At 34.2% G+C, this 26,745-nt stretch overlaps 1 protein-coding gene across 1 annotated transcript in view; it reads right to left on the minus strand.

The window, feature by feature from the left end:
- The window catches only part of LOC141344423 (uncharacterized), a 39,685-nt gene extending 13,709 nt beyond the window's left edge, over window positions 1–25,976 (minus strand). Inside the window, exon 1 of the mRNA XM_073849311.1 lies at window positions 25,648–25,976. The gene's annotated coding sequence lies outside the window, so the exon portion shown is untranslated. The remainder of the gene's footprint in view (window positions 1–25,647) is intronic.
- Between the last annotated feature and the right edge of the window lie 769 nt (window positions 25,977–26,745).

Here is a 26,745-nt window from a genome sequence, read left to right on the forward strand (position 1 = left end):
ATCTTAATGCCCAATTGTGAGTTTATATCTCACAATTCCGAGAAAAAGGTCAGATTTGCAAGTTTATGTTTTGCAATACTGACTTTATTTCTCAGAATTGCAAGTTTATTTCTTAGAATTGTAAGTTTGTCTCGCAATTCTGACTTCTTAACTCGCAATTCTGACTTTATTTCTCAGAATTCCGACTTTATTTCTTAGAATTCCAACTTTATTTCTCAGAGTTGTGAGTTTTTCTTTTAAGGTATAATATCCAAGCATACATGCAACAAAAGCAGATTTGTACTGCTAAAAAGGACAAAAAGCATTATAAAACACCATATGAGTCTGCATCACTTGTGTGCTACTGTATATTACTAGTCTTAAGTTAAACTTCTTAACCCCCAATTGGGAGTTTATATCGCTCAATTCTGAGAAAAAGGTCAGATTTGCAAGTTATATTTTGCAATATTGACTTTATTTCTCAGAATTCTAACTTTATTTCTCAGAATTGTGAGTTTGTCTCACAATTCTGACAACTTAACTTGCAATTAGAAGTTTAAATTTGAGAATTCTGAGAAAAAAGTCAGATTTGCGAGTTTATGTCTAGCAATTCTGACTTTATTTCTCAGAATTGCAATTCTGACTTAACTCAAAATTGTGAAGGAAAAAAAGGGTCAGATTTGCAAGTTATATTTTGCAATATTGACTTTATTTCTCAGAAGTCTAACTTTTTCTCAGAATTGCAAGTTTATTTCTCAGAATTGTGAGTTGGTCTCGCAATTCTGACTTCTTAACTCGCAATTACAAGTTTATATTTCACAATTCTGAGAAAAGTCAGATTTGCGAGTTTATATCATAATTCTGAGGGTAAAAAATAAGTAAATTCTGACTTTATTTCTTCAGAATGCAATGTAATATTTATATTTATCCGTACACAAATTGGTGTAGAAACATTTTCATTCAGAAATTGTGCTCAAATTTCACAATTACAGAGAAATAAAACATTCAAATTTGAAGGACTTAAATAGCAACTTCAAACATTTTTTTTTACAGTGTATCAGCCATATTTAATATCACACACCCCTAAATTTGTTGTTAAGTTTCTTTATTTTTCATTGTAGTGCTTGAATCTCTTTTACTTAGTTGTTTAAATGGGTTATATCTCTTATCAGTCATGTGACAAAAACTAAGCAGCTGACGAGATGCATCCAAAGGACTATTTTTATACTGCTTTTTGTTTTTCTTTTCAGAAGTTGGCAGTATCAATCACAAAACACTTAATAGCAAAAATTACAGTTAATGATAACAAAATGGAGTGAACTATTATTTTAAGGCTCAAGTATGTACTTTCAAGGACTTAACCTTTAGTGTGTTATACTATCTTTGGTTTCCGCACCGCAGCGTACTTGGCATACTGTGTGTGTGTGTGTGTGTGTGTGTGTGTGTGTGTGTTTTTAATAAGCCTTAAGTATACTATAATACAACCTATAGAATTACTGTCTGTGTTGAAAGGTTAGAGATCATCGTTTGTGCTGGATGAATAAAATTAGGTTCTTTCAAGTCATGCTCTTTTCTATATAGTGTTTCCTCTTCCCAATTGATTCTTCATCTTTATGAAGGTGTGTCTTTCCTAACATCCGCCTGGGTGGAGACCCGACTTCATTATACACAAGCAAGCCCAAACAATTAGACTGACGTTTCCTGAGGGGGAATCTTTGTTTGCAGAGATGATCCATTCAACGCTGTCAGATTTATGATGGTAAACAGACCTCCATTAGATGTCGAAATTAGACGGGTTGAGAGAGAATTTACAGTGTTTTTCTTAAAAATAAAGGTTTTTATTGGCATTTATGGTTTTATGAAGAAACTTTAAAATTCATAGAATCTTTCCATTTCTCTACAGCTTCTTTCGATTTTTTTTAATTGTTCACTGGGGAAGCAAAAAATGGTTTTCTATGGCATTGCAGCAAAAACGGTATATATTTTTAGAAGTTTATAGTAAAAACAAAATTTTGCTACAATTGCGACACTTTCGCTTGTGCAAAATATTTAATAAACACGCTATGGGTGGTGTGACTAATGGGCGTTCCAGTTTTCGGGAAATCTAGTGCTTTGCTTCAATGTGGGCCTGCTGGTATAACGTCCCCTGCCAGATCTATCTGTTGTCTTTTGTTTGTTTAGCTAAACACAGGTCTAAGGAACATATATCTATGCCTGCATGTACACACATATTTTTCTTTCATCATCTCAAAAGACTGCATTCTTTCCCAGCTGAGGAATCTCTTTCCAATGCAGTGTTGTTTTTGCCATTGAACTTTCCTTCTTTGCTGTAAAGTCTTTGTTTTCATTGCTAGAACTAGTTACTGTTTTCTCCAGAGTAGCGGAGGAAGGTGGAAAACTCTTCCCCAGATCAGGAAATGGCAGATGGGCAACATTTAAGGACAAATCCAGACAGTATACCCTGGAAGTGTTTTGCCAGATTCGACCGTATGGTGGTCTTACTGGGTCAATGTAAATCGGGCTGCCTAGTCATGTTGGTCTAAAGTAGAGATGCTAAAACCAGTGCATGTGTGCCAAAGTTGGCCCAGGATGACCTGTAATTTTGTCTGCCAATTTAACTTTTCTGCTTCAGCATTTTTATTTTTATTTTTTTTATCAGTTTTATTCCTATATTCTGAAGGTTTTTACTATTGGGTTTAGTCATAATTTTTTTTTACTGGTTTTATACAACATTTTTCCCTAAAAACATGGTGATTTCTCTGTCTGTTCACAGTATTTTCTATGGAAGCCTGTTTCTGCCACAGAATAAAAAATAAAAAAAGGTTATTGCGACTCTTTATCTGACAATTCTGACTTTTTTCCTCACAATTGCAAGTTTATATCTCGCAATTCTGACTTGTTTTCTCAGAATTTTGAGATATAAACAATTACGTGTTATAAAGTCAGAATTGCAAAATATAAATTTGGAGAAAAAAATTCAGAATTGGGAGTTTATGTCTGACCATTCTGACTTTATTTCTCAGAATTCCAACTTGATATCTCTTAATTCTGAAGTAAAAAAAACTTGGATTTGCAAGATTATATCTCGCAATTCTGACTTTATAACTCGCATTTACGAGTTCATATCTCACAATTCTGAGAAAAAAAAAAGTCAGATTTGTGAGTTTGTATCATGTAATTCTGAGAAAAAAGTTGGAATTGGGAGTTCTCACAATTATGACTTTTATTCCCCAGAATTCTAACTTCATTTCTCAGAATTCTCAAAATTCAGACTTCTTAATGCGCAATTGCAAGTTCATATCTCACAATTCTGGAAAGAAAAGTCAAATTTGCGAGTTTATATGGCACAATTCAGATTTTTTTTTTTTTTTTTTCAGAAATTCGTATTTTTTACTCACAATTGTGAGATCCTATCTTACGATTCTGAGAAAAAGTAGTCAGATTCAGATTCAGGAGGTTATATCTCACAATTCTGACTTTTTTTCTCAGAATTCCAATTTGCATCTTACAATTCTGACTTTATATCTCGCAGTTACACGTTTATATCTCACAATTCTGACTTTATTTCTCAGAATTCTAACTTTATTTTTCAGAATTTAGTTTATTTCTCAGAATTGCACGTTTGTCTTGCAATTCTGACTTTTTAAGTCGCAATTGCAAGAAAAATTTCCTGGATTAGGAAATGGCAGATGGGTTACATTTAAGGACAAATCCAGACAGTATATCCTGGAAGTGTTTCATATTTTATATTTAATACCTATTTAATTATGTTTATATTTTATGCATATATTTTTAAACTTTATGAGAATATATTGAAAATCATCTTCATAAAAAACAATTATGAAATGGCAAAGCATTTGGATGCGTTATAACAATGACAGTTTGATGGCTGAATTTATCTACTAGTCAGAAATAAGTTTTTTGAGTTATGATAATATATATATTTTGATGAAATAAGCATGTGTTTGTGATATTTACAATATCAGGGTATCAAGTGGCATTACGCCATGTCTCTGTTTAGAAAGAGCTCAATGTCTGTTTAAATAAACGTAAACCCAAGCTATTATTGTCTTTAATAGAAAAATGAATGTCTTTTTTCAATAAGTCTGGAATTCAATGTCTCCGCGAACTTCTCATGCTGTTGGAAAGCATCTTGTCATTTTTGTTGTGTTCTGGTCTCTTTATCTCGTTCGATGTGTATTTTGGAAATGACATTATCACCCTTGTCATTTTCTTCACTTGACCAAATATAGATCTGGCAAGTCTAAATGCTAAAAACTTCCAACACGTGATAATGAATAGATAATCATTATTTAAATGAGTGTCATGAAAACACGTTCCGGTCATATTTCTACCCAAATTCTCATGAAAACACTATGTATAAAAAAATAAATAAAATTGTCTTCTAAATAGACTTTACTTAACCCTCTGGTTGTGTTCGGAGCAAATTGACTCGGAAAAGATTTTCCCGAAAAATACTAGTTAACGTTGTTGCATTAGACTCAAATTTTCTGACTTTGTTCACACAGGGTACAAGCACTTCTCATAATTAATTTTTTTTTAATCTTTGTTATTTTTTTGTGGTTTTTATTTCACCTATTCACACTTGTGGTGTTCCCGGGTCAAAAATGACCAGACTCCAAACAATTGCTTATAAATCTCTCATTATGCTATATTATCACCAAGTATTGGAATCAATCTTTTTGTCAACTTGTTTTCTTTTTTTTTTTTTTTTTTGGGACTGGTTTCTATTAGCATCTGATTAACAGTAGGCCTCATTTATCTGAGAGTATGTACCTTGTTTTTTGAGTGAAAAAATGTATTTTTTATGAATAATTTTCACAATATGAGATGATAAATTATGAAAATTTGCACTGTTTATCACACTAGTGTGCTTTAATGTTTCATCAGGAGGTTTGCTTTTAAATGTTTTTATTTTGTACAAAATTGCAAATAGTCACACTTGTGGTGTTATTGGTCAAAAATGACCGGACTCCAAACAATTGCTTATAAATCTCTCATTATGCTATATTATCACTTAATATTGGATTCATTCTTTTTGTCAACTTGTTTTCTTTCATTTAGGACTGGTTTTGTGTTCCTATTTGCATCTGATTAACCGTAGGCCTCATTTATCCGAAAATAGGCACTTCATTTTTTGAGTGAAAAAATAATTTTTTATAAATAATTTTCACAACATGAGATAAAAATTATGAAAATGTGCACTGTTTATTACATTAGTGTGCTTTAATGATTAATCAGGAAGTTTGCTTTTAAATGCTTTTATTTTGTACAAATTTGCAAATAGTCACTTGTGGTGTTATTGGTCAAGAATGACCGGACTCCAAACAATTGCTTATAAATCTCTCATTATGCTATATTATCACTTAATATTGGATTCATTCTTTTTGTCAACTTGTTATCTTTCATTTATTCATCTATTCGAAAGAAATCACCTCATTTTTTGAGTGTATCATAATTTTCACAATATGAGATTTGCACTGTTTATCACACTAGTGTGCTTTAATGATTAATCAGGAAGTTTGCTTTTAAATGCTTTTATTTTGTACAAATTTGCAAATAGTCACACTTGTGGTGTTATTGGTCAAGAATGACCGGACTCCAAACAATTGCTTATAAATCTCTCATTATGCTATATTATCACTTAATATTGGATTCATTCTTTTTGTCAACTTGTTATCTTTCATTTATTCATCTATTCGAAAGAAATCACCTCATTTTTTGAGTGTATCATAATTTTCACAATATGAGATTTGCACTGTTTATCACACTAGTGTGCTTTAATGGTTAATCAGGAAGTTTGCTTTTAAATGTTTTGTACAAAATTGCACAAAGTCACACTTGTCAAAAATGGTCGGCCATTAAAAGAGAATGGGGAAGATCACAAAAAACAGGACCTTTATTTGAAATGCTTTTATTTTCCGAAAAGGGGCACAAAGTCACACTTATGCTGTTCCCTGTTAAATCTGACCATCGTGACATACAAGAAAGAACAAATTAAGATTATTTCCATTATAACATCAAACCAAAACTGTTATATTTCGGTTAAATATATATAACAATCCAAAACTAATCCTAAATGAAAGAAAACGAGTTGACAAAAAGATTGAATACAATATTTGTTGATAATACAGCATAATGAGAGATTTATAAGCAATTGTTTGGAGTCCGATCATTTTTGACCGGGAACACCACAAGTGTGATTTTTTGCAGTTTTGTACAAAATGAAAGCATTTAAAAGCAAACTTCCTGAATAATCATTAAAACACACAAGTGTGATAAACAGTGCACATTTTTTATATATTTTTATGTCATATTGTGAAAATTATTAATAAAAAAATGTCTTTTTCACTCAAAAAATGAGGTACATTACAGGTGTGACAGGAATCTGAACACAACCAGAGGGTTAAATCAAAATGTCATTTTTTGGGGGGTAGAAATGAATTATGACCTACACACGTTTTTGATTGCTATCATGAGATTTGTTTATTTTGAAATCCAAAGTAATCCAGGGAGCAAAATGTGTCACAATATACAAAAGAACATTACAACTTTATTGCAGATTCATATGGTATGTATTAACACTAACGGTTTTTCACCTTCCTGCTTTAATCGACCTTTAATCGTCCTTTAGTTGCAGTAAAAATAATCAAACAGCAATTTGAGTTTTCAAAGATGGCCATTTGATGAATTGGCCTGTTAAGGGTGAATCGTTACCATCAGTGGTGTTCCGCTAATTAACTTTATTTACACAGACCCTTATGAATGCAATGAACAATTCAATTTTAAAGTGCTTCATGCTGATTATCAAGTCTGACGTTAACTGCAGTATGCATGATAAATCATGTTGTGTTATTATGTCATTGTTGTATATTAAGTGTTGCCTCATCATCTATTTTTAACAGCTGTGATCTGACTAGTCCTTATTTTAGTTTGGCATTCACTGCTTAAAATGATAGTAGGCTTTTTTTTTGCACCAAAATTGCTGCAGCTTTGCTCCTTTAGCAGGTACTTTTATCTGAAATAAAGGTAATTTATTATAAAGTAGCCAACAATGTCATAATATTGAATAGTAAGTCGTTTCTACATGCGTTTATAAAGATTTTTATGGCATTTATTCCATGTTTGTCAAGTTTTGAGGACATTCACTCTTTTTCCCAGAAAACAGACCACAAATGTTGATGGTTCACCCCAAAAATATTTTCGTGAATGATTTATTTTAAAACTATTTTCAATCAGAAATTGCTAGTAAATGTCACAGATGTTTACAAAGAAATGGCAAGTAACTTAAAATAATTTAACATGACATTTAAACATGACATTTGTAAATAGAAACGACTTAAATACTGTTTTATTGTAAAGTCTTTGTTTTGTTTATCACATTGCAAAGCAGTTCGGTGTGTACAGATTTAGGCCGGTCGATCTTGCCAAAATATCATACATAATCCTCAATGTGAACTGCGGTCTTCTCAATTTTCAAATATACAGTACTATCGGGAAAACCAACAAGCAACAAGCCTAGGACTTATCCATGTGAACAATTTAAAACACAGTATTGCATTAAACATCCAAAATGGTCATTAAAACCTGAGTTAAACTTTAAAACACTGCATCACTGTAAGAATCAAATATGCATTTTATAGTTCTTCCTAAAGTTATGCAGTGATTCAGTCAAGAGCAGTAAGTGATTTTTCTCTCTTTTGTTGTTTGATTAATATTAATGACACAGACAGCAGGTTTATTAGGCTGCTGTCACTTTAAGACGGAATGCTTGGATCAAATATACTGACCGAATCCGATTTCTTTCCCAGTTGTTTACTTAAGAAATAACTGACTCTTTATGTAAATACTCCCCAAGATGGACATCGGAATGGATCGGCACAAATAGAAACTGAAACTAAAATTTGACTTTTTCACATTGACTTTTTAAATGCATCACCACACATGAAAGATGCATTATAGAGGGACATGATATAATTTGAATTCAAGAACGATCATGATATAAAATCGTCAGATCACTCAAGTTATCATGTTAGATTTCAAAGGGAAATGCATTAACAAGACTCGCCAGATAGGGATGTGGGTTTTTTTGTAAGAAAACAAAACAGACTTTTTCCCTGGAAGAGAGTGAATATCTGTTTCTTTTCATCTGTCAGGACATCAGTAACTTCTCACATCTTATCTCTTATCTGTAACTGGGGAAGACAGATTGTTTAACACGAAATCTCATGCTGACGTGTCACACTTTACAGTTTCCGAGAAGCGTGTGTCTGTGTAGTCTGATAAATTATGTCATCACAGTGCTGTGATATTATCAGATTGATGACAGGATACAGTATTCCAGAATCAACAAACATTTGTCTTTTGGAGATCACAGCTCCTGTCAGCCTCATGCTTTTGTTGTATAAGAGATGTGCTTTGCATAAAGGCATCATTATAATTTATGGAAGCCTGTTTCCGCCACTGAATAAAAAATAAAAAAGGTAGTTGCAACTTTTTTCTCACAATTCTGACTTTCTTCCAATTGCAAGTTTACACCTCGCAATTCTTTTTTTTGTCTCAGATCTGAGAGATATAAACTCACAATTGCAAGTTATAAAGTCAGAATTGCTAGATATAAAGTTAGAATTGTGGAGTAAAAACTCACAATTGTGAGAAATAAAGTCCAGTTCTGAGGAGAAAAAAGAGAATTAGCAAGTTTCTATCACACAATTCAGACTTTTTTTTTTCGCAACTGCAAGTTTATATCTTGCAATTCTGACTTTTTTCTCAGATATGTGAGATATATAAACTCGCAATTGTGACTTATAAATTCAGAAATGTGAGATATAATTCATAATTGTGGAATATAAACTCACATTTTTTACTTTTCTCAGTAAAAAGACTGTTCACAGAATTGCAAGTTTATATCTCACAATTCTGACCGAATAACTCACAATTGCGAGTTTATATCACAATTCTGACTTCATTTCTCAGAATTGCAAGTTTGTATCTCACAATTCAGACTTTTTTCACAACTGCAAGTTTATATCTTGCAATTCTGACTTTTTTCTCAGATTTGTGAGATATAAACTTGCAATTGCGAGTCATCAAGTCCAGTTCTGGGGAGAAAAAAAAAAAGACATGTTCAAAGAACTGCGAGTTTGTATCTCACAATTCACAATTCTGACTTTTTTCGCAATTGCAACTTTATATTTATGCAAACTCACAATTCTGACACACAAAGAGTCTAGACTCACAAATCAGCATAAAAAATCAGAATTGCATGATATAAACTCGCAATTCTGAGAAAGTCGCAATTGTATAATATAAACTCGCAAATGTGAGTTATAAAGTCAGAATTCTGAGATATAAACTCCAATTCTGAGAAATAATGTCGTAACTGTATAAACTCACAATTGTTAAAAAGCCAGAAATATTATCTCACAATTCTGAGAAATTAAGTCAGAATTGTGAGATATAAATGTGCAATTCTGTAAACATAGCAGTCCTTTGTTTTCTCCCCAGAACTGGACTTTATAACTCGCAATTGCAAATTTAAATCTCACAATTCTGAGGAAAAAAAAAAAGTCTGAATTGCGTGATGCAAACTCGCAATTGCAAGAAAAAAAGTCAGAATTGCGAGTTTATATCTCAGAATTCTGACTTTGTAACTCTCAGTTGCGAGTTTATATTATAGAGTTGTGACTTTATTTCTCATAATTGTAAGTTTGCATAATGCAATTCTGAGAAAAAAGTTAGAATTGTGAGAAGTCGCAATAACCTTTTTTTTATTATTCAGTGTCGGAAACTGGCTTCCATAATATTATTATCTATTATTATGTTAAATAATGGGATCTTTTGGTTTCTGTCCATTAGGTTCCAAATTAAACAGGAAATATATTTAATTCACTGTATTATACAAAAATAGCCATTGCCATGGTATTTAATAAATAAACCTTTTTGTGTAGTATTTCCATCATAGTCAACCATGTTGTGATTTATGCAGTTGTTAGTGTGATCTGATATATTAACAATGCTTTACCTATAGAGTCACATTTGCTGTTGTCAGCGTTAATTTAGTTATAATTTATATGACTTGCACGTGTGTCTGAAGTTTTCTTTTGCCAATTGCAAATGATTAGAAAACACATAGTGTGACAAACTACCTGTTTGAGAGTTTTATATCTCACAATTCTATTTTTTTCACAACTGCAAATTTATATCTCGCAATTGTGACTTATAAATTCAGAAATGTGAGATATAAGTCATAATTGTGATATATAAACCCGCAATTCTGACTTTTTTCTTGCAACTGCGAATTTGTATCTGACTATTCTGACTTTTTTTCTCAGAATTGTGAGAGATGAACTTGTAATTGCGAGGTATAAAGTCCAGTTCTGGGGAGGAAAAAAGAAAGACTTCTATGTTCACAGAATTGCGAGTTTATATCTCACAGTTCTGACTGAATAACTCACAATTGCGAGTTTATATCACACAATTCTGACTTCATTTCTCAGAATTGCGAGTTTGTATCTCACAATTCAGACTTTTTTTGCAACTGCAAGTTTATATCTCGCAACTGACTTTATTTAAAAGTCGCAATTGTATAATATAAACTTGCAATTGTGAGTTATAAAGTCAGAATTGTGAGATATAAACTCGCAATTCTTTGAACATAGCAGTCTTTTGGTTTCTCCTCAGAACTGGACCTTATAACTCGCAATTGCAAGTTTAAATCTCACAATTCTGAGAGAAAAAAGTCAGAATTGCGACAAGCAAACTCGCAATTGCAAGAAAAAAGTCAGAATTGCGAGTTTATATGTCAGAATTCTGGCTTTATAACTTGCAATTGTGAGTTTGTTATACAATTACGACTGTATTTTTAAGAACTGTGAGTTTGCATAACGCACTTCTGATAAAAAAAAAAAATATATATGTCAGAATTGTGAGAAGTCACAATAACCTTTTTTTTTTTTTTTTTAATTCAGTGGCGGAAACAGGCTTCCATTATATTATTATCTATCATTATGTTGAATAATCTGATCTTTTGGTTTCTGTTCATTAGGTTCCAAATTAAACTGGAAATATATTTAATTCACTGTATTATGTCATGATTTATGCAGTTGTTAGTGTGATCTGATATTACCAATGCTGTACCACCCACCCAGAGAGTCACATTTGCTGTTGTCAACTTTACACACCCAGCTATAATTTATATGACTTGCACGTGTGTCTGAAGTTTTCTTTTGCCAATTGCAAGTGATTAGAAAACACACAGTGTGACAAACTACCTGTTTCCTGAGCAAGTCTCTATCAGCTCTGGAAAGGTTCTCATGATTTTACTGTTCGAAACTTTCCAGAGCTCAGGAAACTGCTAGTTTGTCACTCATGCTCAATTTCCAGTAAATGTACTGAAACTTGAATTCTTGCTGTCTAAAACACATTTGGCAACATCTTTACATTATTATGTTTGATCTTTGTTTTTGAAGAGGTTTTTTGAACCGGAATCATTCTTAGAATGTTCTGCCAAGGTTTTCTCAAAGTTATGAACAAACATTCTGCCAGAAGCGTTCATAGAACGCTTGTTTGAAGTTATGTGAACTTTAATAACATTTCCAAATTATTTATACATCATTAAAATAACTAGAAATTACTACTGACTAGTTTCAGAAAGTTCAGAGAACATTCAAAAGTAACGCTCCCGTAATATTTACAAAATGTACCGTTCACTTAATTTCAGAGAAATAGACTAGACTTTTCTAACTCCCTTACATTTTGACATGACTGTAAGAACTGTGATTCATTTTTACAGTAATCAAACCTTTCCCATTTTCTGTCCTCTCACTCTCATATATCAAATAATCAGACTCCAGGCTCCATAAAACAAATCAGCTAAACATTATATAGAACTCAGTTTCAGAGCCATAAACTCCAGGCTGAAAGGTGAAGCCACTTAATGCATGATAAACTCTGATGAAGCACGACACCTACTTTACGCTCTTCATTGAAAAGCACAGGCACGTAAGGCTTTGGTCACCGCTCGGGTCCATCACAGGGCAGATAGGTGGCGGCTGGGTGGCAGAAGGGGAGCAGGAACACACTCCAAAGATCAGGCTGGGATTAGCACTAATGCGGCCTGCTTTATCTAGCGTCACGTGGGCTAACACCTGGGATTGGCTCGCGGGGTGTGGAAGCAGCCGGCCAGGCTAATCTCACTGTCGCCTCAATCGTTGGATTCACACACAAACGCATACGCAGGCTCTGTAAACAGTACACTTAATGAGTTTGGATATTCTCAGAAATACTTGTTTTTATACTATAGTTTAATATTTATCGTTTTGTTACTTTATTATTATTATTATTATTATTATTATTATTTTATTTTTTTGGTTTTTATGTTTTTAGGTCCATACTAAAAGTCTAACGAGGGACAAATAAACAATATATGTGACCCTGGAGCACAAAACCAGTCTTAAGTCGCTGGGGTATATTTGTAGCAATAGCCAAAAATACATTGCATGGGTCAAAATTTTTGATTTTTCTTTTATGCCAAAAATCATTAGGAAATTAAGTAAAGTTCATGTTCCATGAAGATTTTTTTTTTATAAAATTCCTACTGTAAACATATCAAAATGTAATTTTTGATTTGTAATATGCATTGTTAAGAACCTAATTTGGACAACTTTAAACGTGATTTTCTCAGTATTTTTGATTTTTTTGCATCCTTAGATTTCTGATTTCAAATAGATGTATCTCAGTCAAATAATGTCCGATCCTAACAAACCATACATCAATAGAAAGCTTATTTATTGAGCTTTCATATGATGTATAAATCTCAGTTTTGTCAAATTTAACCTTATGACTGGTTTTGTGGTCCAGGGTCACATCTTACATTACATTTTTATATAATAACATGTTTTCATTATATAATTTAAAAAAAAAAATTATATTTATCTTATACTGTACTTATTTTACTGTTAGGCTGAATTTATACAGCCCGCATTTATACTCCTACAAAACATTTTGTTGTAAAGAATATTGTAGTACATTTTAATAGCAACATTTCTTAATAAAAAAGGGTTTCTAAATAAATCCGACACCGTTATTTTCAGTTCATGTGTGCTATTGTAGACTTAAAAATGCATTTTGATCTTTACAACAGACATGTTATTGCATTGCATAAAATAACAAAGTAAGTCACGCAACATGTCTGACACAAATCATAGATGATTCAAACAGATTGGTTTGTGTGAAAAAAAAAAAGTGAAAAAGAAACTAAAGTTCGCAAAGAGAAAAGATGCTAACGCATTTAAGACACTTGCTTTGACTTGTTATTTAATGCAATGACGTTAAGACATTTTAATGTGTGACTGGTTTTACTTTATAAGTGCTTCTGTATATGAAATGTTTGCCGGAGTTGAAGTGGGTCACTCATAAATCTGCTAGTGGTTACATAAGCAGACTGCATAATCAACTATTTCAACATCTATTGTTGAAACACTTTGCTTTTCTCTGTGTATTTCTGAATGTGTATTCAAACAGACGAGCAGTTAGCATGCTAAGTTATCAGTTATTATACCAGTGCGTCCTATCATCTGCTGACCCTAATGTTGCATATAAACTAAACATGATGTCACATTTGGGCTCGCTTTCAAAATATGCTATAAACACTGACAAAGGCTCTGAGCATCTGCTCTTAGAAATCGCATGTTTACTGGAAGTGTTAGTCGACAGCTGTGAAAGACACCATTTAGCATTTAGTTTGTGTATTTGGAGGTCAGCCAGTCCATGTGTGGATGCTATGTCTGAAATACAACAGCTGTCACGTACTGAACCTGCGAACGAGTGTAAAATCAGACCATAACCCTGGAACTAACACTTTTCAATCTTTACGCTGAACGATGCGAGGCTGAAATATTGGGCTTTAGCAACATGCTTTTATTTTGGCGTGATGTAGAGATGTGAAGATCGTGCACGACCATTTCAGGAGAATGGAGGATGCCTTTTCAATGAGAATTTTTACAATGAAGTTTGAGTTTAAATGTAAGTAGAATTTAAATCAAATTTAAATTTTTAAACTAGAACAGCAAAGCAAAGATCTAGTGTTCTATATGTTGGCTTTAAAAAGCTGTGTTTAAAAATTTTAAAAGGTTTAAAAAGCTTAGAAATTTGAAAGTTTATAGACCATAGATATTTGCTACCTGTTAAAATTCTTGTCATTCCAATTCAAATTCCTCTCTCTCTCTCTCTCTCTCTCTCTCTCTCTCTCTCTCTCTCTCTCTCTCTCTCTCTCTCTCTCTCTCTCTCTCTCTCTCTCTCTCTCTCTCTCTCTCTCTCTCTCTCTCTCTCTCTCTCTCTCAAATTTTCAGATTTTCAAATTCCATTTCTGAAAGCTGAATAAATAAGCTTTCCATTGACGTTTGTTAGGATCGGACAATATTTAGCCGAGATACAACTATTTGAACATCTAAAATCTGAGGGTGCAAAAAATGCATATTACTTATCTAAAATTAAATTTTAAAAAACAATGGATGGGTTTTTGTGCATTTGATTTTATATTACAGTTCACCCAAAAAAGGTCATAATTTACTGTTCATAAACTTGTATGAAAACACAAGATATTTAAAAAAAAATGTCAGTATAATTCTATTCAGTCTAATGTTGTTTTACCCCAATTTTAAAATATCTTTTCTGCTCAGCAGAAGAAAGAGTTATATGTTTGGAAAGACGCAAAAGTCAATATTTTCACTTTTTTGCCTCTTTAAGCTTTAAAAAGCTGTTTGAAAGTTTTAAAATGTTTAAAAAGCCTTGTTATTTGAAGGTTTATAGGCCGTGCTACCTGTTAAAATTCTTGTCATTTCAATTCAACTTTCAAAGTATCAAATATTCTGAAAGCGAAATAAATAAGCTTTCCATTGATGGTTTGTTAGGATAGGTCAATATTTGGCCGAGATACAACTATCTGAAAATCTAAAATCTGAGGGTGAAAAAAATCTAAATACTCTCCTTTAAAGTTGTCTAAATTAAGTTCTTAGCAATGCGTACCAATCAAAAATTAAGTTTTGATAAATTTATGATGGAAAATTTACAAAATATTTTAATGGAACATGATCTTTACTTAATATCCTAATGATTTTTGGCATATATAAGAAAAATATATAATTTGGACCCATACAAAGTTTTGGGCTATGGCCACAAATATATTTAATTTTGTGGTCCAGGGTCACAGAGAGTAAATATATTCACTTTTTGGTGAACTATCCATGTTGAGACAGCTATAGGTAACTATTTTGTATCTTTAAGACCTTTTTTGGCAACATCTGTGCTGATTTTTGGAGGGAAGTCTGCAGAATTCAGTGGAGTGGATTTATAAAATGGATGGATTTTGTGCATTTGAATTTATACTACAGTTCATCCAAAAAAATGACAATTTACTGTTCATAATATCTTGCCAAACTTGTATAAACACAAACGATATTTAAAGAAAAATGTCAGTATAATTCAATTCAGTCCAATGTTGTTTTTACCCCAATTTTAAAATATAATCTTTTCTGCTCAGCAGAAGAAAAAGTTATATGTTTGGAAAGACGCAAGAGTGAATATTTTCACGTTTTGGTAAACTATACATGTTAAGACAGCCATTGGAAGCCGTTTTGCCTGTTTAAGCTTTAAAAAGTCGTGTTAAAAGGTCTAAAAAGGTTGAAGGTTTATAGGCCATAGATATTTGCTACCTGTTAAAATTCTTGTCATTCCAATTCAAATTCCTTTTTTTTTTTTCTTTCAAATTCCGTTTCTGAAGGCTGAATAAATAAGCTTTCCATTGATGTCTGTTAGGACAACACTCGTTTTGGTGAGCTATACATGTTTAGACAGCTATTGGTAGCTGTTTTGCATCTTTAAGCTTTAAAACGCCGTGTTTGAAAGTTTTAAAAGGTTTAAAAAGCCTTGAAATTTGAAGGTTTATTGGCCATAGATATCTGCTACATGTTAAAATTCTTGTTAATCCAATTCAAATTCCATTTCTGAAAGCTGAATCAATAAGCTTTCCATTGATGTTTGTTAGGATGAGACAATATTTAGCCGAGATACAGCTATTTGAAAATTCTGCAGTTGTCTCAAGGACCAGCATTAACCAGCCAAAGAACCAGCATGAACCAGCAAAGGACCAGCATAAACCAGCTTAAACCAGCATCCCAGCACCAAAACATATCTAAGCAGCATATGCTGTTTTTTTCACCAGGGTTTGACGATAGCAAGACGATTATTATTATTATTATTATCCGTCAAAAAGGCGCCTAACTTTAGCGATGCAGTGCAGAGAGTCGGTTCTAGGATGCTTCAGAAACTTGTCGTGATATAAACACACGCATAGAGTGGCCACGTCGCCTTAACGCGCTGCATGGGTAAGAGATTTATTTATATTAAAGTGCACCTCGCACTAGACTAGGCTATGTTCTTTGATATTGTAAATGTTCTTTGCTTGTTATTTGTAGCTGCTTTTTAAGATGATGTAAGGATTATATTATCCAGCATTGCAGTCATTAGGATAAAGGTAGTAAAATATGGTTTAGGCTGAATTAAATGTGATATATCAGAATCTTTCTGTATATAGGAAACAAACATTCACCTCAGTAACATCTATATGCGTTCATTAGAATTACGATGCGACAAAATGGCGCTAAACATACGCACGTGAATTACACGCGCACCGTTTCTCCTCATTCTATATGGACTGAACTACAACATGAACTGATGACAACAATCAGACATACAGCGGTAACATTATTGCAATATGACGGGTATAGAAAGATGCATTCATTTACATTCAAGCACGCACATTCACCACTCAGAATGAAACCGAAAGTATACTTTAACTTCTCCGGCAAAACTACAGTGACACGCACAACGTAGTCACATGCCCAATAACAAGACTACCCTTACAAAACTAATAAATTTAGTACTCATGTTGCATGCTGCCACTGGTAAGCTCCGCTCTGCTGTTGTTTACCTAGGCGCCGTGCATGCACGTGTGAAAAAGTTGTGCGAGTAATTTACGTCAAGTGATCGGCTTTTTTGATCGGCTCTTTTGGGGTTCGCCGATCAAGCTATTTTTAGCCAATATCGGCCGATCATGATCGGTTGCCGATCAATCGGAGCATCACTAATATTTGGCTTATAAGATAAATCTATCATTTTGACCCATGCAGTGTATTGTTGGCTATTGCTACAAATATACCCGTGCTACTTATGAACGTTTTGTGGTCCAGGGTCACAAAGAGTGAATATTTTCTCTTTTTGGTGAACTACCTTTTTACATCAATACCTTTTTTTGGCATCATCTGTGCTGAATTTCTGAGGAAAGTCTGCAGAATTCAGTGTAGTAAATTTACACAATGGATGGATTTTTGTGCATTTGATTTTATACAACAGTTCACCCAAAAAAGGTCATAATTTACTGTTCATAATATCTTTCCGAACTTGTATGAACACAAAAGATATTTTTAAAAATGTCAGTATAATTAAGTTCAGTCCAGTGTTGTTTTTACCCCAATTTGCTCAGCAGAAGAAAAGGTTATATGTTTGGAAAGACACAAGAGTGAATGTTTTGTTGAGCTATACATGTTAAGACAGCTATTGGTAGCTGTTTTGCGTCTTTAAGCTTTAAAAGGGTGTGTTTGAAAGTTTTAAAAGGTTTAAAAAGCATTGAAATTTGTAGGTTTATAGACCATAGATGTTTGCTACCTGTTAAAATTCTTGACGTTCCAATTCAAGTTCCATTTTTTTTCTTTTTCAATTTCCATTCAATTTCCTGTTAGTTGTAGCCAGGAATATTGCACAACCCTGACGGATGCTTTAACAGGAAAATAATTGCACAATGCTAAGAGCTTATAGCTCAGGTAGTGCAGTTATTGCTTCAGAACATTGCACCAAGGTGCTTATGCGGGTGATGTGGGTTTGAATTTGGCTTGTGACGATCCCTGATCACTTTCATCTGCTGTGTTGCGAAACTCTTATGAGAATTTGTACTACACAAGTGTATCTGGTTGGAATTTTGTGGTGAACTTCCCAAAATCTTCCCATGGAGTTAAGAATGTATGGTCATCATTATGCATTTTATCTTTTTTATTGGTTGTTTTATTGGACCATCATGGAGCTAACTAAATAGCGGTTTGTGCACAGTGTATAACGTGGGAAGAGTTAGAGAAGAGGATATTCCTCTGATGAAGTGTCCCATATGTTCTTCCGGAGCCAATAAATGGAGGTGGTTTGAACCTGACCTGTTGTCCTTGGCTTGATCGCTCTCTAATGGACAGAGTTGGATCTCCTACACAAGGATAAATATTACTCTTCTTCTGTCCCACACTATACATTGTTTTTATTTTTGGACCTTTTGTCAGTTTATTTATAAGCGGTGCAATTTAAATGCAATTCAATCCCTTTCAAGTGTTTTATCTCTCTTTGGAAGGTATTAGATCATATTCCGTGCATACTAAGCACTCTTTGAAATCAGATTCAAAGTAATTACCCCCTGTCCTGTTTTGTATCTTTTAAGACCTTTTTTGCATTTTCTGTGCAGGTTTGAAGAGGAAAATCAGCAGAATTCAGTGGATTTATACAATGAATGGCTTTCTGTGCAACTGATTTATACAACGTTTCACACAAAAAGGTAATTCACTAATATCTTTCCAAACTTGTATGAAGACAAAATGTTTTTCTCATTTTTTCTGTTCAGCAAAAGAAAAAAATATGTATTTGGAAAGACATTAGAGTAAATGTTTTCACTTTTTGGTGAACTATCTATGTTAAGACAGCTATTGGTCGCCATTTTGCGTCTTTAAGACTTTTTTTTGCATCTTTTGTTCTGGATTTTTGTGATTTTTATCCCCAAAAAAGGAAATAATTTACTGATCATAATCTTTTCAGACATATGTGACCCTGGACCACAAAACCAATCATAACGGTACGTTTTTTTGAAATTGAGATTTATACATGATCTTAAAGCTGAACAAATAAGCTTTCCATTTATGTTTGTTAGGATAGGCCAAACTTTGGCAGAGATACGACTATTTGAAAATCTGAAATCTGAGGGTGCAAAAAATCTAAATATTTAAAAATCGCCTTTAAAGTTGTGCCAAATGAAGTTCTAAGCAATGCATATTACTAATCAAAAATTAAGTTTTGATATATTTAAAGTAGGAGATTTACAAAATATCTTCATGGAATATGATCTTGACTTAATATCATAATGATTTTTGGCATAAAAGAGAAATTTATCATTTTGACCCATACAGTGTATTTTTAAGACTGATTTGTGCTTGGCAGAAGAAAAAAGTTATATGATCGGAATGACATGAGAGTGAATATTTTCACTTTTTGGTGAACTATCCATGTTAAGAGAGCTATTGGTTTCTATTTTGCATCTTTAAGACTTTTTTTGCATCTTCTGTGCTGATTTTTGGAGTTAAGTCTGCAGAATTCAGTGGAGTGGATTTATACAATGGGTGGATTTTTGTGCAGTTGATTTATACAACAGTTCACCCAAACAAGGTAATAATTTACTGATCATGATATCTTTCCAAATCTGTACACAAAAGATATTTTCAAAAATGTCTGTGCAATGAAATTCAGTCCAATGTTGTTTAAAATACAGTATTATCTATTCTGTTTAGCAGAAGAAAGTTTTATGTTTGGTAAAATAGCCATGTTAAGACAGCTATTAGTAGCTGTTTTCCATCTTCTGTGCTGATTTTTGGAGGAAAGTCTGCAGAATTCAGTGGAGTAGATTTATACAATAGATGGATTTTTGTGCATTTGATTGATATGGTCATTTTCTGACCATAATATATTTCCAAACCTGTATGAAAACAAAATATGTTTTAAAAATGTCAGTATAATTAAATTTAGTCAAATGCTGTTTTTACCCCAACTTTAATGTATCATGTTTTCTACTCATCAGAAAAAAGGTTATATGTTTGGAAAGACATGAGAGTGAATATTTTCACTTGTTGGTGAACTATTCATGTTAAAACAGTTGGCATCATCTGTCAAGATTTTTTTAGGAAAGTCTGCAGAATTCAGTGGAGTGGATTTATACAATGGGTGGATTTTTAAGTTGGTGTAAATTCAGTCCAATGTTGTTCAAATGATCATTTTCTGTTCAGGGTTATAAGTTTGGAAAGACATTAGAGTGAATATTTTCTCTTTTAGGTGAACTATCCATGTTAAGACAGCACTAGCTGTTTTGTGCATTTGATTTATACTACAGTTCACTTAAAAAGGTCATAATTTAGTGTTCATAATATCTTTCCAAACTTGTATGAACACAAAAGATATTTAAAAAATCTCAGTATTCAGTCCAGTAAATTCAGTCCAATGTTGTTCAAATTATCACATTTTCTGTTCAGCAGAAGAAAAGGGTTATACGTTTGGAAAGACATTAGAGTGAATATTTTCACTCTTAGGTGAACTATCCATGTTAAGACGGCGCTAGCTGTTTTGCATCTTTAAGACCTTTTTTTGGCATCATTTGTGCTGATTTTTGGAAGAAAGTCTACAGAATTCAGTGGAGTGGATTTATACAATGGGTGGATTTTTGTGCATTTGATTTATACTACAGTTCACTTAAAAAGGTCATAATTTAGTGTTCACAATATCTTTCTAAACTTGCATGAACACAAAAGATATTTAAAAAAAATCTCAGTATTCAGTCCAGTAAAATCAGTCCAATGTTCAAATTATCATATTTTCTGTTCAGCAGAAGAAAAGGGTTATATGTTTGGAAAGACATTAGAGTGAATATTTTCACTCTTAGGTGAACTATCCATGTTAAGACGGCGCTAGCTGTTTTGCATCTTTAAGACCTTTTTTTTTAGCATCATCTGTGCTGTGGTCATTTTTGGTGGAACGTCTGCAGAATTCAGTGGAGTGGATTTATACAATGGGATGATTTTTGTGCACTTGATTTATTCAACAGATTTACCCAAAAAAGGTGGCAATTAATGATCACAATATATTGCCAAACTTGTATGAACACAAAAGATATTTAGAAAAATGTCCATACAATGAAATTCAGTCCAGTGTTGTTGTTTTTTTATCCTAACTCCAAAATATAATCTTTTCTGCTCAGCAGAGGAAAAATGTGTTTCCTATATTTTACCTTTTTGGTGAACTATCCATGTTAAGACAGCAGTAGCTTTTTTACATCTTTAAGACCTTTTTTTTGGCATCATCTGTGCTGATTTTTGGAGGAAAGTCTGCAGAATTCAGTGGAGTGGATTTATACAGTGGACTGATTTTTGTGCATTTGATTGATACAACAGTTCATCCAAAAAAGATCACAATTTATGGCCATAGTATCTTTCCAAACCTATATGAACATAAAAGATATTTAAAAAAGAGTGAAATTCAGACTGCATTGCTTTTTATTTGTTTGTTTGTTTTTTATCCCAACTTAAAATATCATAATTTCTGTTTAGCAGAAGAAAACAAGTTTGAAAAGACATTAGAGTGAGTGCATCTTTAAGAACTTTTTTGCATCTTTTGTATTGATTTTGAGAGGAAAGTCTGGATAATTCAATGAAGTAGATTTATAATGTCCTCATCTACTCAACCTCACATATGAGCACAAGAGATACTAAAAAAGTCTATGCGATGAAATTCAATAGGCTCCGATGTTGTTTTTACCCCAAATTCAAAACATCATCTTCAGAGTTGGAATGACATGAAGTGACATGAATGCTTGGTGAAGACAGCTAGTATTGCGAGATATTTATGTAATGTATCCAATTTTGCTATTTTATTCACTAAACAAACACACAGAGCACAGGGCATGTGTAGTAGTTTGTGAATGACAAGCATTTAGTCCTCTGGAGTTTCCGTGTGGGCCCAGTCAACAGTTCAGTTCTGAGGTTTGATTTGTGGTTCCACTGAGGATTTACTACAGCAGGAATTTGATATCATCATACATCCGAGCTTCCCAAGGTTAGAGTGGTCATTTCACCCGCTCTGTGTGAACACTGCGAGTGCATTTCCTGCCATCTTTCACCCCAGTTATTTTTTTGTGGCTGGTAGTAAAAATGTACCCCGTGTAGGGAAAAGACTGGAACATCTGACAGGAATAAAAGCCCAGATGCACGACGGAAAGACATGCACATGTGCGTCGTCGCTCCAGTGATCAATAGCGGAAAAGGACGTGACCTTTTCATATCCCATCCCGATTAATCCATGCAAAACCACAATGTATTCAACACTGTTTTAATCACGTATGCATGATTTAGAACTTCCAGAGTTGTTGTTTTTTTGTTTGGCGACAGCTGTGTTATCAGATATAACAAATGGATGGTCAAATCTGTAAACCGTAAATCAGTTGCATTGTGGAATTTTTTACGGTCTGGATTGAATGCCACGAATGTTTGCTTTCGCAATGCCGTAGTTAGCCTCAATCCAGACAGTTCTGCGTGCCGAAGAGCAGATCGTACTCAAATGAAACCCTTGTGCTATTGTGCGTGATGGCATTTTAAACGTCCTGATGATTAGCGACTGGCACACTTGAATGCAGCTTGCTCTGAGCGTGTCGGAGCAGGACAGGCAGAAACAACAAACGCACCCATTTGAGGTCTGGAAAAATGTGCAGGGATCAAGATGAGATGTGTCAAATCTCAGCGTCGCGTTGCGAATGGATAACGCTGCACCTGCAAGCCGATTTCGAGAGTTCCCTCTGAGGTCGAGGGGAACGAGTGTAGGTAAAAAATCTTTTGATTTTTACTGTACAGCACAGACCTTCATCAGGCTTGCAAACTAAGCCCGATTGAATCCCAGGTTACGGGAGTTGAAAGGCTCAAGTGAATCTAAGCTTAACCTGCCATGCCTTTGCCAGCTCAGAATGCACCAGATCCCATTGACGAGTATGATTAGGTCATCTCTACAGGTCAGCTGCCTTTCTAAATGCATGAAACAACAGGTAACAATCACAGTGTGCACTAAGAAAATGTCCTAATGAATATTTGGGATGCTGTCGGGATGCATAATGCATTAGGTTTTGTCATAAGAGCAAATGCGGATTTCTTTAATACCAACAGATTTCCTCATAAGTTACCTCAAAGTGCACCAGATCTTATTGACGAGTATGATTAGGTCATCTCTACAGGTTAGCTGCCTTTCTAAATGCATAAAACAAGAGGCAACAATCGCAGTGTGCACTAAGAAGCTATGAATATTTAGGATGCATAATGCATTCGAATCTGTCACAAGAGCAAATGCGTATTATTTCATTAATACCAATAGATTTCGTCAAATCTCTACAGGTCAACTGCCTTTCTAAATGCATGAAACAACAGGTAACAATCATAGTGTGCACTAAGAAAATGTCCTAATGAATATTTGGGATGCTGTCGGGATGCATAATGCATTAGATTAACCCGAATGGGAGTTCCTTAATACCAACAGATTTCCTCAAGTTACCTCAAAGTGCACCAGATTTTATTGACGAGTATGATTAGGTCACCTCTACAGGTTAGCTGCCTTTCTAAATGCATGAAACAAGAGGCAACAATCACAGTGTTCAATTAGAATTTCTTCTAGTGAATATTTGGGATGCTGTTGGACTGCATTAGATTTTGTCACAAGAGCAAATGCAGATTAACCCAAAAGGGAGTTCCTTAATACCAACAGATTTCCTCAAAAGTTACCTCAAAGTGCAGCAGATTTCATTGACGAGTATGATTAGGTCATCTTTACAGGTCAGCTGCCTTTCTAAATGCATGAAATGAGAGGTAACAATCACAGTGTGCACTAAGAAAATATGAATATTTGGGATGCATAATGCATTAGATTTTGTCACAAGAGCAAATGCGGATTTCCTTAATACCAACAGGTTTCTACAAAAGTTACCTCAAAATGCACCAGATTTCATTGACGAGTATGATTAGGTCACCTCTACAGGTTAGCTGCCTTTCTAAATGCATGAAACAAGAGGCAACAATCACAATGTTCAATTAGAATTTCTTCTAGTGAATATTTGGGATGCTGTTGGACTGCATTAGATTTTGTCACAAGAGCAAATGCAGATTAACCCAAAAGGGAGTTCCTTAATACCAACAGATTTCCTCAAAAGTTACCTCAAAGTGCAGCAGATTTCATTGACGAGTATGATTAGGTCATCTCTACAGGTCAGCTGCCTTTCTAAATGCATGAAATGAGAGGTAACAATCACAGTGTGCACAAAGAAAATGTCCTAATGAATATTTGTGATGGTGTTGGGATGCATAATGCATTAGATTTTGTCATAAGAGCAAATGCGGATTTCTTTAATACCAACAGATTTCCTCAAAAGTTACCTCAAAGTGCACCAGATTTCATTAACGAGTATGATTAGGTCATCTTTACAGGTCAGCTGCCTTTCTAAATGCATGAAATGAGAGGTAACAATCACAGTGTGCACTAAGAAAATATGAATATTTGGGATGCATAATGCATTAGATTTTGTCACAAGAGCAAATGCGGATTTCCTTAATACCAACAGGTTTCTACAAAAGTTACCTCAAAATGCACCAGATTTCATTGACGAGTATGATTAGGTCATCTCTACAGATCAGCTGCCTTTCTAAATGCATGAAACAAGAGGCAACAATCACAGTGTTCAATTAGAATCTCTTCTAGTGAATATTTGGAATTCTGTTGGAATGCATTAGATTTTGTCACAAGAGCAAATGCGGATTAACCTAAAGGGAGTTCCTTAATACCAACAGATTTCCTCAAAAGTTACCTCAAAGTGCACCAGATTTCATTGACGAGTATGATTAGGTCATCTCTACAGGTCAGCTGCCTTTCTAAATGCATAAAACAAGAGCTAACAATCACAGTGTGCACTAAGAAAATCTGAATATTTTGAATGCTGTTGGGATGCATAATGCAGTAGATTTTGTCACAAGAGCAAATGCGGATTTCCTTAATACCAACAGATTTCCTCAAAAGTTACCTCAGAATGCACCAGATTTCATTGACAAGTATGATTAGGTCATCTCTACAGGTAATCTGCTTTTCTAAATGTATGAAACAAGAGGTGACATAGTGTTCAATTAGAATCTCTTCTAGTGAAAATTTGGGAGGCTGATGGAATGCATTAGATTTTGTCACAAGAGCAAATGCGGATTAACCCAAAGGGAGTTCCTTAATACCAACAGATTTTCCTCGAAAACTTCTCTAACCTGGTTTACACTGATCTACCCATAAATACCTCTATATCTGGCCCCACAGAGATCCGCTTTGGGGTATGGGTTAAAAAAAAGACTTGGTCAAGCTTGTTGAACTTAAATGGACTGCAAGTGATGTATGATGGCCTAAATGTCTAGGACAGGAATCAAAGGTTCTCCTTGGGGACTTTGTTGTGGTCTAATGTGAAAAACACCAAAACAAGATTTCCTTCATAAGATCAAGATTTTCAGTCCAAAATAAAATGCACAAGTCTTAGTAATCTTTGAGATGATACAACTTCCCCATGTATGGAAAACATCAGCATCTTGATTCACTTACTGCAACAACCTGTTTACTAATCATGATCTATGCACTCTGGCACAGTGACGCTTTCTTAATCTGTGGCGATCTGCAGTGTTTAACACCCCGGCTGTAAGTAGCAGCTTATGCTAACAAAAGAAGATGTGTCCTTACCAAGTGGCCAGCTAAGCCAGACTTATCAAGGTGGCGTTGTGTTGGGTTGACCTCAGGCAACAGGAGGGGAGGACAAATCCCTCATGGAGGCAGGATTGGAGGCGCTAGCGTGTGCTGTCCATCCACACTGTATATCCATGTAATCACTAGAGATTCCTTTTCATGGTGACTTCTCCTCGAGGGCTCCGATATATGTTTACACTAAAATTTCTTCCGGCCACTCTGGGCTCGGAATTTCCTCATCCTTAGACATAGTTGGTTACGCAAGTCCAAGACTAGTCGATTGCGGCTTTGCAATGTAAATCAGTTTGGAAATGAGCCTGCAGTCTGGGTTCACCTGATTCCTGTCCGCTTTTAGGAGTCCAGATCTGAAACACACAATCCAAATTGGTAGAATGAACTTTGTATGACAGACATCAGCATAAATTAAACAGGTGGATGTGCAAAAGCTAGCGTTTTAAGGCATCTCCCATATCTAGTCCAAATATTGTTGGCTTGGTAACATGCAAACTCTCTCAAAATCAATTGAGAGTTAAGTCTCTCATGCAAAGCGCTATTTCAAAGTCGTTTCAAATCAATCCCTTATGAGCTTCCTCTCATTTAAGATGCCTATGTAGACAGCACAGCAGCTCACAAAGGTTTTGCAACAGTTGTTAAGAGACGCCAACGAATTTTAGTAAACCTTTTAATTTGTTCCAGATCTTCACCCTCATGTATGGTTTAGACCAGAGTAGACTAAAACTAAATTTAATGCAATGTAACAAGAATTGAATTCTTATATTTGTCATATTTTACAGCCGTAACTCCTATAAGTATCCAAATTAAATGTAAACAGATCGCAATAAGGTTCGTCTCAAAATTGTAAGGTACTTAAACCGACTAAGCTCTTTCCTTCAGCGCTTCCAGACTTACCATGTGCCATGTGAAGCTTACAGGCTGTCCGGATCCTGGTTTTGGTATCCTCTCATGCGAAGTCCGTGCGTAAGATCCTTGCCCGTGTGTAAAGCGATGTGTGAGAGCAGGAGTTTGCGTGTGTATGTTTTTAGGGGTGTGCGCATGGAGAACTCCCCTCGGTCCCTGTCAGTCTTTCTCCTCCCT

The sequence above is a fragment of the Garra rufa genome, chromosome 10 (genome assembly GCF_049309525.1).
Source record: "Garra rufa chromosome 10, GarRuf1.0, whole genome shotgun sequence".
In the NCBI taxonomy this organism is placed as follows: domain Eukaryota; kingdom Metazoa; phylum Chordata; class Actinopteri; order Cypriniformes; family Cyprinidae; genus Garra; species Garra rufa.